At 39.3% G+C, this 12,418-nt stretch overlaps 1 pseudogene; it reads left to right on the top strand.

The window, feature by feature from the left end:
• Window positions 1–3,432: 3,432 nt before the first annotated feature.
• On the top strand, window positions 3,433–3,550 carry LOC145411504 (5S ribosomal RNA; annotated as a pseudogene).
• Window positions 3,551–12,418: the final 8,868 nt, after the last annotated feature.

Raw genomic sequence — 12,418 nt, 5'->3', positions numbered from 1 at the left:
GTGTTAAGCCACGAGATCACCAGGGCCTTAATTCTCCTTGGTTTAGGAAGCTCCCTAACACCTTTTCTTAAACGATTTATTCTGCTTCATACACTTTACAGCCCTGTTCTGTGTTACATAATTCGTTCTAATATAGCCATCCTCAGCGTAAATAACGTACAGAAGGATAATAACCCCTGATATCCAAGAATAAATCGCTAAGGAAGAGGTGTTAGGGAGCTTCCTTAAGCGAAGAGAATACAGGCCCAGGTGTGCAAGTTGTGGTTAATCTTGCCGTTCGCAGTAAATGATGTCTTCGGCAAAAAAAAATTATTATTATTATTATTATCATTATTATTATTATTATTATCATTATTTGGCTCATCATTAAGCTTGTCATTCAGCGGAAAGTCACATGAAAACACCACAACATAAAGGTAATATAATGAGTAAAATGAGTTCTTGGTCCGAAGGGGTTATTGTTGTTATTGTTGTTGTTTTTGTGGTCCTAGCCTCATGTGAACGTGCACCAGGTGGACTACAAGCTGGATGTCCTTCTGCAGTCCACCATCCTCATTTCGGGGGATAGCGAGGGGGTTAATGGATGTTTGCATAGATTTTTCCAACCTCATCTCGTGAAAGTGTCCCCCTCAGACACTACACTCAGTTTTTTAAAATCAAGGCAAAGATACGATTGACAGGTTGGTGATGCTTGACTGAAATCAACATGTCCGAATAACATCGCTGTATTTTAGATAAATACCACAACGATTACCACAACGATGTTATTCGGACATATTGCATTCAACCAGTCATCACCAACCTGTCAAGTGTATCTTCGCCCCGATTTAAAAAAAAAAAAAAAAAAAATGTAACGGAGTTAAGGAAGTATTACAGAATAAAAGAGGGAATTTAAAATGGTAATACATATAATACAAGAACCAGGAATTTTAAGGACAATTCGTATAATAAGGAGGAGGAAATCTGAAGGAAGGCGTAAAATAGGGGGAGAACGGAATTTATAGCAAAATACGTATAATGCAGGAAGTAGGAATGTAAAAGAATACACTTATATTACAGGAAGAAGGAATTTAAGAGAGTGTACACATAATACAGGTGATGGAAATTTACAGAAAAATACGTATAATACAGGAAGAGGAATTGTAATGGAAAAACACATGATACTGGAAGCGGAAATTTAAGGCAAATATATATACAGTGCAGGGGAAAAAAGGGAATCATATATACATTACAGGAAGAAGGAAATTAAAGAAAAAAGTACAGACAGGAAGTGGGACTTTTAGAGAATACAGGAAGAGGGAATTACAAGAATAAAAGGAAAGATAATTAAAAGAAAATAAATATCATACAGGAAAAAGGAAGTAATAAAAGGAAAAATATATATAAACTGGAAAAGATAGGACTTAATTACATATAATTCAGAGAGAATTTAAAACAATATCCATATACGAAGAGGGAATTTATTTAAGCCACAGAATTTTTAACTGCAATCCCTGGAGCCCTGAAACCGTGAGGCCATAAGAGAAGTCTGGAGGGGCATAACCAACAGCATCCGGCCTCTTGGACAATGTTGGGTGGAGGGGAATGAAGCCGTAGAGAAGGAAGGGCCGGGGAAGGAGAAGGCAGAGGTGCCGTCTCTTTCATCTCCTTGACGGCTAATGACTTCCTGAAAACAACGTATTTTGACCATTTGATCCTTTTGCTCTTTCCTCTCCCTCCTTCCTCTTTTCCCCTTCCTTGCTCTTCCTTCTCTCCCTCCTTCCTCCTCCTCTTTCTCTCCCTCTCTTCTCTTCTTTCCTCCAGTTCTTCTTCCCTCTCTTGTTAAATTTCTTCCTTCCGTATGTCTCACTTCCTGAAAACAAAATATTATTGATCGTTTACCCTCCTCTTTCCTCTTACTCTTCCTTCTCTCCCTCTTTCCTCTTCTTTCCTTCGTTTCCTCCTCCCTTCTCTCATTCTCCTGTTATTCTTCCTTCCGTATGTAAGACAATAACTTCCTAGAAACCAACAATTACTGACCATTTGCCCCTCCTCCTCTCTCTCTCTCTCTCTCTCTCTCTCTCTGGTTCTTATTACTCTTTCTTTTCCTTAAAGCTCCTGGAAAATCAGTGAATTCTGAAAGCGATCTAATATAAAGTATTTCCCCACCTTCCCTCCTTCTCTCCCTCCCTCCTCTGACTCACCTACTTTCCTCCTCTTCCTCTCCTTTTCCTGCTTCTTCATTTGCCTTGATTCCTCCCATATTTCTTCCTCTGCTTTCCTAATCTCAGAATCTCGCCAGTGAAAAAAAAGACCTTTTATGACACATTTTTATAGTCTTCTGCTCCACCTGTCCCTGACTCCCTTATATTTCTCCTTTACTTCCTCCCTTATTTCCTTCCTTACTTCCTCCTTCAATTCCTCCTCCTTCCTTTCTCCCTTCTACCACCTACCTCCCTCACTCCCTTAATTCCTCCTTCTCCAGCATCCCTCCTCTCTCCTTCCTCCTTCCCCTCTTACTTCTTCCTTCCTCGCTTGCTTCCTTCCTTCCTTACTTGCTTCTTCCTCTCCTTTCTTTTTTCCGTTTTTTTCTTCCCTTCATTACTGTCATTACATAAGGTAGCTACTGTACTTGATTCTGTGACAAAGAAGAACAAATAGGGATCATTTTACTTTTATATAAATGAAAAGACAGGTGGACAGAAAGTATATGTGACGTTACAGAAGTGGATTAAATTATTTCATTACGATGAATACCGACACACTGAGCGATAATTGCTGAAACATAGACTCCCAGCCTTCAGACTCAAAACGTTTTCCAAATATTTTATGCGAGTTTCATATTACTTCGAGCAAATGATGGATCGGTATTTTTGTCCACAGCTGCAGATATATATAGATAGATATATGTAGATATATAGATGTATATATATAAATATATATATTCATATATATATATATATATATATATATATATATATATATATATATATAGTCATATTTTATTTAGTCGTGGCCATAAATAATAACCGGGAATAGATTGTGTTCCAGTAATTTACTAGCCTAACCTAATAACCATTCCTTTTCCCTGATGTATGGATGGAAAAATGGAGTGATTATAAAAATACCCAAAAAGGGATATTTAAGTTTGTGTGGAAATTGGAGGGGGATAACTTTGACACCTGTAGTTGCAAAAGTCTTTTCCAAAATCTTGTTGAACAGAACAGAGCCAGTAATTGATAAAATTTTAAGAGAAGAACAAGCGGGATTTAGAATGGGTCGAGGTTGTAATGATCAGATTTTTGTTGTAAGGCGTCTAATGCAACAAGCTAATGAGATGAAAATGCCACTTAGTATGTGTTTTGTGGATATTGAAAAAGCGTTTGATAGTGTTTCACGTGGAGCTATGTTGATAATTATGAGATTCTATGGTGTACCAGAAAAGTTTATAAATATTATGGCATGCCACGTTGAGTACACCGCTTCCCGTCCGATCAGCGAAGTTAAGCAACGTTGGGTCTGGTTAATACTTGGATGGGTGACCGCCTGGGAACACCAGATGCTGTTGGCATCCCTACGTGTCCAGTGGGGTTGGTGGAGGATTAGTGCCCCTCCCTGTAAAACAATTAACTCTAAGCCCTTGACCACCCCGTTTGGGATACATGGCGTCTGGCAATGGATGGGTGGATATATTATTTTCTATGGTATATAAAATGGATAGGAGAAGGAATACAGGTCTTTGCAGTATGAAGGATAGCATTTTATATTTTTATTTTTGTACGTGTAAACGCTTTGATATTAATAAGTGAATTCCTATAATATTAATAAAATATGTAGTTCATTCTAAAAGACTAGCTTTAAAAGGGCAACTGTAGCCGTGAATTTTACAGGTGCAATTGTCTTGGTGTAACTGCATGAGTGAATTTCTATAGGCTTCATTCTATGCGTAATATTTTACAAGTATAATAATTTTAAAGTGTCATTGCTATACACGGAATTCAATGAAATGCTCTCGGTATAATTCCACAGATGAATATCTGTATGTTTAATATTATATGCAGTTTATTATACTGTTATAATTGTTAAAATCCAGTTCTATACTTACGGTTCTATAGGTGTTATTCTACACTGTAGAATTAAACCTGTAGAATCTACAGGTTTAATTTTGAAAGTGTAATATTACTAGTGTAATGTATATGCCTTAATGAAGAGTTAATTGTATGATGTTGTGAGAATGCAGAGCATAGCTGTCAGGAAGTCTGTTGTGGCTTGATCAGAGTTCTTGCAAACTCAGAGATAAGTCTCTGGCTGCTGCCACTCTCTCAGGCAACAATGTTGGTATGGTAGTAGTTTGTTGTTGTTGTTGTTGCTGTTGGTGTAGCTCCAGGTTCATCTGTAACGTGAACCTTATTGGCTTCAGGCTGAAGTTGCCCATGTCTGATAGTCCACTAATGTCCTTTCTGGGGAGAGAGTAATAGCTGGGGGACGTTTGTATAACCAGGTATCTAAAGCGACCAGTTATACCAGTGCCACCACATGAAGGCGTCCCTCCTCAGCACCAATGACGTGCCTGCAGGGATGAAATGCAAGTAAAGGCATTCCTCATTGTTAGCCAGAAATGTGTTCTAAAAAATCACACCTTTCCCACACAACTATATTGTTTAGTAGGGAAAGGTGGCATAACCAGCCAGCCATATGGATAGTTGTAAAATTTCAGTGAGCGATGTTTTTTAAATGCTTTAGTGGAGTTAATAAAAAAAAAAAAAAAAGAAGAAAAAAAGAAACGGGACCTAAAAAAAACTTATTAAAAACGGGGTGACCTTAGACGAGGTGTGGGACTCCTGCGTAACAATGAGCCAGTGCACTGAGTGGTCCTGACATCTGGTGGGAGTCCGTGAACTTCTCCTAGAAATACGTGTTGCGGGTTTCAAAGATAAATTTTTCTATGCGCTTTCATGTAGTTTCCTCAAATCACAAAATTTTTCAAGTGCGTTTGACAATAATGCTATTGGTAAGTGGCATTAGAGGGAAAAGAAAAAAAATCGTAAAACAGGAATCATCATCTCCATGGAATTAACTTCTACATATAATTTACTATTCAGTAAACATCCACTATATATGGTGTAAGACTATAACATGGTAAATACATGAGGAAATACTTTCATGCACAAATTTTGCCATATTTTAAAATTCGTTGTCGGAGCAATGTACGACATGTTTTCCTGGTTGCTCTCCACTGAACACCTCTTCTACATCGCGTCTCCCATAGCCTACGACGTTTGGCGTCCATATTTGGTGGAAACCTGGCCCGTCCTTTCACTTGTTTCACGAATGGGTGCTGGTCTGCGCTGAAAGTTGAATCTGATTTGCAGTCAGCCACGGCGCAAAGTTCGTCATTTTGCTAACTGTTCTTATTGTCGATGTCACACCGCTAACTGCTAAGTATAGAAACCCACAACTCTCAACACTGAACAAATCACATGGTTAATCAATGAAAAACCTACTCCCAATTTTCCGTGAATAGCCTGTCCGGAACATGTACCACAATACTGACAAGCACTACAGTCTATGATTCTTGTTATCCTCTGTTCTATCCTCCACAGCACTCCGCTACCTAGCAATAGCCGATAACAACTGCGCTTCCAAGGAGTGTAAGGGAGAAATACCAATTAAAAAAAGTGTCATGTATAGACTATATAGTCAACTAAACAGTTGTGATGATCTCAAACGGAGAAAGAAGTGTATTCTTACAGGGTGTGCGTGCCTTATGTTTCCTAGTCATAGTTGCTAAAAAATGTACTGCTTCAAGCCAGTGTAAGCAAAGGTCTACTGTTTATCTGTGGAGAATATTTATAAAATAAATGAACGACAAAAGGAAGGATGTGGCACGACCCACCACCTTCTTTTGTTGTATTAGCACTCTGTACCTTTACAACAATAAACATTTCAGATCAACCAAGTCATCCCATCACCGACGCATCTCGCCAGTCTCTTGTTTGTTTACAATCGGGTACGTGTGGCAGAGCCCAGTACCGAATGGAAATGTCGCATGGCGAATTTATCCGTATCTTTCATCATTGTTCTTTAAGAAATTGAAATCCTATTACCCTTATTCGAATTATTTACCGTCTTTATACATCCATGGAGGCAATATTTCCACATAAACCCTCTTTAATACATCCCTAGAAATCACCTGATAGACAGGAGTAGAACATACGTTTGAATACTATTTTTCCCCAACCCATCTTCTTTATAAGGCCATGAATATTGTAGAACCCTTAGTTTTGCTGGTGTAAACCTGATGTTCAACGTAACAACACTCAATTTTAGCTGGCTTTGGGTAGAATAACATGAAATATTGGTAGCTGTAACCCTCACATCCCCGACAGGCGCATCTGGGAGAAGTTCACAGACTCCCACCAGATGTCAGGACCACTCAGTGCACAACTGCACACTGCACTGGCCCATTCCGAACTGTCAGCTCTGAGGTGAACCGTGGCTCTGACGTAGGTCTGAACAAAAGAGGGTGGATTTTGTTCAGTGGCAATCAGAAAGGTCGTGGCCAGGCGCTGACCCTAACATGACCTCTAGGTAAAATGCAGCTCTAGGGTAAGCCAGGAGGAAGCTATTTTTTACGTCCAAGTTCTGTGTTTCTTCACACAAAAAGGCAGAAAAAATTTAGGTGACTCTATGAGCTCCATAAGGGTCACCAAGGAAGACATTCATTATTAGCTAAATCCCTGTATTACCCCGAACTACAACAGGCAACCGTCGAGCATACAATCCAGGTTCCTATTTTAGCTCTAGGTGTGAGTAGGCTGGGGTGCAGAAGACCTTAGACAAAGGTCAAAAGATAAGCTTGGAAAATGAACGCAGGACATCTCTGTTGCTGGCCAAGTGTACTTCTTATAACGCCACCTACACCTGGGTCTGTATAGTAGTTGCCTCTAAGTGTAGTGCATTTTGAATAGTTATAAGAGTTGTGGCCTGCGCTCTCTCTCTCTCTCTCTCTCTCTCTCTCTCTCATGGGGAGACTGAGTCCAGAAGCAGTGCCTCCTCCTCTCACAACTCCCAGACAGTCATTGTTGCTGATGGACTCGTTTTTTTCTAAGATGAACGAGCTGTCAGACAACCAATGATTTTCAGAACTAATGCATATTTGCTTTTAGGAGACTAGGTAAACCCTATTCAATGGTTTATTATTACCTGCTTATTAGATACGGTGACTGCAACAGAAAGATCTTTGCTATATTTCACACAGACTTGGTTGAGGATTATATTTATTTTCTCTCAGGAAATGCTCTTAAGGAATTCCATCATTCTTACCTTGTGATAATACATAGGCTGTGAAAATATCATCAATGTTTGCTTAGTCGGAATGGGAAATATTACCCACATTATTCTGTACTAGGCCTTATGTCTCCAGGTATCCAGCAGGGGACAGAGGGCTTAAGTTTTAATAATGTGTGTAATAATTTTTCGCTCTGACTCAGTGTAATATTTCTGATCCCTTTTTGGCTTATGTATAATTAATGTGGACATGAATGATAATATGAGTCAATAATGGCACTGGATAAGATGGAAATATATCAGCACTTACACCCAAAACTATACCCTCTTTACATTAACTTTGCCAAAAATTGCCATCTCTCTATCATGAATGCTCTGTTGTAAGAATACACTGGCACCAGAATATAATGCTAGTCACGAAGAAATGCTATGGATAGGGAGTAGAGCCATAGTATTGTCTCTTTCCGTCGTCCAGTTCCGCGAAATAAGCTGTAAAAGGATGAAAATCTGGACCAAGTTAGGGGAGAGTTTAGTAAATATACACAAGAATTTCCAGCTGAAGTATGCATAGCCAGTGACTGAACAGTGATACATCAGAGGTGGGGGCCAATCTCGCCTCCACGAAGTAAATAAGTAGCAGAGAGGTTGAAACAGGGACTCATACGATTCCTACATGAGGTACAACATGTTTGATTTATTTTTTCTCATCGTGTCTTCTAGAAGCAGTCACAGGGAACACACACACAATTCAGGGAGTGGCAAACCTGATGTTATACTGGTCCTTCCCCACACCCTGGCTTCGATTCTTGAGTCCTGGTGATTGCTTGTTGATGTTTGTGTTTAATTCCCTTATTTTCTTCATGCTTTCTCCAGACTCATATATTTTGCTGTGAGAAAGAAAAAATGCCTTCCGAACTAGGAAGGGCAAATAAATTTCAATTGCCCCTTCACCACAAGATGCCTCAAGAAACTAGTTATAATAATAATAATAATAATAATAGTAGTAGTAGTAGTAGCAGTAGTAGTAGTAGTAGTGGTGGTGGTTGTAATAGTGGTAGTAGTAGCTGTAGTAGTAGCAGTTTTCACTTTTTCCTTGCAGAATTTTGACTTTTATATTTTGAAGAAGCTTTCGGAACTCGAGGAATTAAACATCGCTTTCCTTTATCGTAATACTTCAACTGGTCTCCCTAAAGCCGGAAAAAAAAAAAAATAGAGCTGGTAATAATCAAGATAACACATTACCTGGTTGAAATGGGGTAAATCGGCATCAACACAGGTTTAAGAGATGGGCGCCTTTTGCTTAACCCCTCACCCCGAAGACGTATGTTGTGCCCTATTCCTCCTACCATAAGATGATTTGGATTAGCAGGGGAAGGAGTGTTGGAACTGGAGGAGTGAGATACTGCTCTCATTTACACCATCATCACCAGGGACACTCCTTAGCTAAATACAGTCGCCTGATGATGGCGAAAGTAAAGGAAATATTTCGCCAACCAGCTGATTGGTTAATAAATATGAAACAAAATCTGCCATTGAACTATGTGCCTGTCTTTACTTTACTGATCCTTTTTAGGGAAAAAACATACTAAGCTCACCCAGAGAGCACAGACCTTCGCCAACGCCTATAGCAGACAACTCAAATCACCACCGAAATTCAATACACTCTTCCCTGACCCATTATCCAAATATCCACAAAATATATTCAAAATCCATCAATAACTTTATATCATTTGGACAAACAAACAGAAAATGTCCTGAACCGGGACTCGAATTCAAATCACCATCAAAATATGCTGAACTCTTCCTTGGCCCTTGACTTATATGTCCAGAAAATTTAATCGAAATCCATCCATAACGTTTTGATATACCGAGTGGACAAATAGACAGATAAATAGGAATGATTGCATAAACAAAGGTAATTTTTGCAGAAAGGGTAAGAAAAGTAGAATGCAATCTACCCGTATTCCTTTGTTCTTCCTGCAGAAACAAATAATTTACGACTGAAATAAATACATCTGGGCTTCTATGGCTCAACTTGCATTAATTAAAAAAAAAAAAATCTCGCTTTAGTTGAAGTACAATGCTAAAGTTTTGCGACCATTAAAGGGCTAATGCTGAAGTGAGGAAATTGCCTACTGTGACTTACTCTCAGGTGAATATAATTGCCTGACCTTAGCTAAAATAAAGCATTAGAGTTTTTCCAGGCGTGAGAATCTCAGTCTATATTTCTGTATACACTGCACTCTCGTTTTCCTTTTGTAATTCTGATGTTAATAATGTACTTCCTACAATATTTTGGTTACCAACTGGGAATTTTATGTTCACGAGGGGCTTCGGACATCAAGAATACAAAACGTTATCATGATTAATGTTCTGGACGACAAAAAAATATTTTTTTGTTTAAAGTAAAAAGCAATAATTGTCCTTGCCTGCAGACACTCAACCCATTTAATTTTGCATGTGTTAGCTTGTAGTTTTTCTTATTAATGAAAGACTGGTCTAATCCAACCAGCCTTGAAGAAAAGTGACTGCTCTAAGCCCTTTAACACTCGCCCGATCTTATATCTCTAAGGTTATTATGCGTAACAAGATTTTAAGGCCTCTTTCGTGTCATAATCTTTCTGATCACCTGTATGGGCTTCTTCAGGGGCACTCCGCTGGTGATCTTACATTCCTATCAGACTTTTGTCACATTCCTTTCTGGGTATTAATGAAACACTTGCTGTTTTGCGAGACATGTTGGGAGCTTCTGACAGTCTGACTAAAATCTTTAAAAAGTCTTCTTTCCTATCATTTCTGTCTCAGTTTTAATTCTCCGGGCATTCTATATCTGCGGCTTTAGATGGCCTATGTTCTTGTAACACTATTAGTAATGGTGATCTTCAGGGTTCTTTTCTTTCATCAACTCTTTTCTATTGTTCATGTGCTACCTTCCAATTTGTAACTCTAACCCTAACCACTCAAGACTTTATTATTCCGAGCTTCGGTTTCCCAGCCACGTCGAGTAACATCCATCACAGGTCACTACAAAAACCACAGAATGAAGCATTGGCTTATCTGTTTTCAGATAAACTATTATTTCTGCAAGGAGCAAAAGAAACCTTGATTCTGTTAATGCCTCGTAAACTCATTTTGTCAATCTCTCAGCTTCGTACTACTTTTCACAAACCCAATACCTTCAAGGACGCATAATTCAGTCTTTAGTTTTCGTATGGTTGTGCTTGGAAAGGTCACATTACTCCTCTTCCAAAAACAGCTTCGCAGAGGTTAGGTGTGCTAAACCGACTGCATGTACTTGTATTCTTGAACGCTCTCAATTGCTGACTTTGTTCAAGGGTTTTACTCACACACGTATGAAGTTCATCTCTTACGGTATGTGTGGGGGCCTACCACATAAAGCATATCTATGTGGGATGAAATAAATGTTTTTCCGTCTCATCAGCACTTCTCGCAATGATGCTGTTCAGCCTCTCTCTCTGTCTCTGTCTGTCTGTCTGTCTGTCTGTCTGTCTCTCTCTCTCTCTCTCTCTCTCTCTCTCTCTCTCTCTCTCTCTCTCTCTCTCTCTCTCTCTCATTGACACTACTACAGTCACTGTTCTTATTTTCTTTTTTACCATCATTCTTCCTCGTTTCGGCAGGCACGCAACACCCGTCTAACTACACACTCTCACCCCCATTCTGTTCAACTCTCTAATGCAAGAGTCAGTCGGTACTCTCAGTCTATTATCTTTATGCTGGTAAACTCAGGGACTGTTATCCTTCGTCTGCCTTCTCCATTGCCTATGATCTCCAGTCTTTTAAGTATACTGTATTCAGGCACCTCGAAATGAACGAGTTTTGTTTTTATCTTTCACTTTTGTTCATATACTTAACGGAAAGGGCAAGTTTGCAGACGCCCAACCTCGAGTTCATTTTTTCAGCATTAAAAAAAAGCAGGTTAATCCCCAGCCATGAGTAAGACGCTGAATTGTTATTACTTCCGCCTTAATCCCCCACGCCCTCATTATTTCTGATTGCTTCATTTGGCGTTTTTGCGTTTAGAGACTGGGTGACCGGAAAAAAACAGTTGAGCTATTTCTTCTTGTTTTTAGGTCGTTCTGGTTCGCACTCCTTCCTAATCAACAATATATGCAAATGAAATACTTTTCCCGGTATATATAATTATGAACACGAGTAATGTGTAAAACACATGGGAGTTCCTAGATATTTGCCTTTATGGAAGGGAAATACTTGTATTTGTGTGGATTTGTACAAATGTTTGCGCAAATGGTTACCTATCTATCTATCTATCAGTATCTATCTATCTACTTAACTATCTTTAGTCTGACGAATTAATCCCGTAAGAGGTGGCCACAAACAAATCATCGTCATGTCGCTCTGTCCTCTGCCAATTGATTTCACTCCCTCCAATTCACATCCCCTCCCTTATACATTTCCACTCCATCATCCCATCTCATCCTTGGTCTCTCTCTCGTTTTCTGCCTTCCACCCACATTCTTCTAGTCGTCTCTCATTCTTCATCCTCTCCAAATGACCAAACCATCTAAGTGTAATTCTCTTAATGCTTTCAGTAACTTTCATATTACCACAACTCTTCTTTACTTCCTCATTTGTCTGTCTGTATGTCCATTAACTCTACATGTTCCTCTCAAATAACCCATTTTCACTGCTCGCATTCTTGACTATAACATTTTGGGTTATAATGCCAGACTATTGTATTTAACGTGAGGGTGAGTCTTGGAAATCTGAGGTCATGTAAACTGTGAATATAACATGATATGCAAAAGGCCTGGTGTTATGCAGTAGTGGTGGGTGGTGGCGACCATCATCCACTCACTTGATGTAGTGCTGCCTACTTCTTCCATCGCTTTTATTATTCCATTTCTGAGTCTGCCCTCCTTTCTTCCTACTACTCTCTTTCCTTCCTGTCACTTGTTATTAATCCTTTCCACACCACGGTGGCTGTACACTGAGTGACAAGTCAAATGGTATCCTGTAACCCAGGAAACCATTTAAAAGCAGTGGTAAACATATAACCAGATCACGGGTCGAAATGGAGTCCATTATGGTGTCCCTGTTAAGTGGGTGGACAGACGCAAATGCGGCATCCACCAAGAAGCCAAACCTCCACATTTTTTCCCCGACCACA

The sequence above is a fragment of the Coenobita brevimanus genome, chromosome 89 (assembly GCF_032717465.1).
Source record: "Coenobita brevimanus isolate Jiangsu-jjx chromosome 89, ASM3271746v2, whole genome shotgun sequence".
NCBI classification, from domain to species: Eukaryota; Metazoa; Arthropoda; class Malacostraca; order Decapoda; family Coenobitidae; genus Coenobita; species Coenobita brevimanus.
The sequence above is the reverse complement of the archived record's forward strand: the minus strand, read 5'-3'. Positions and strand labels throughout refer to the sequence as shown.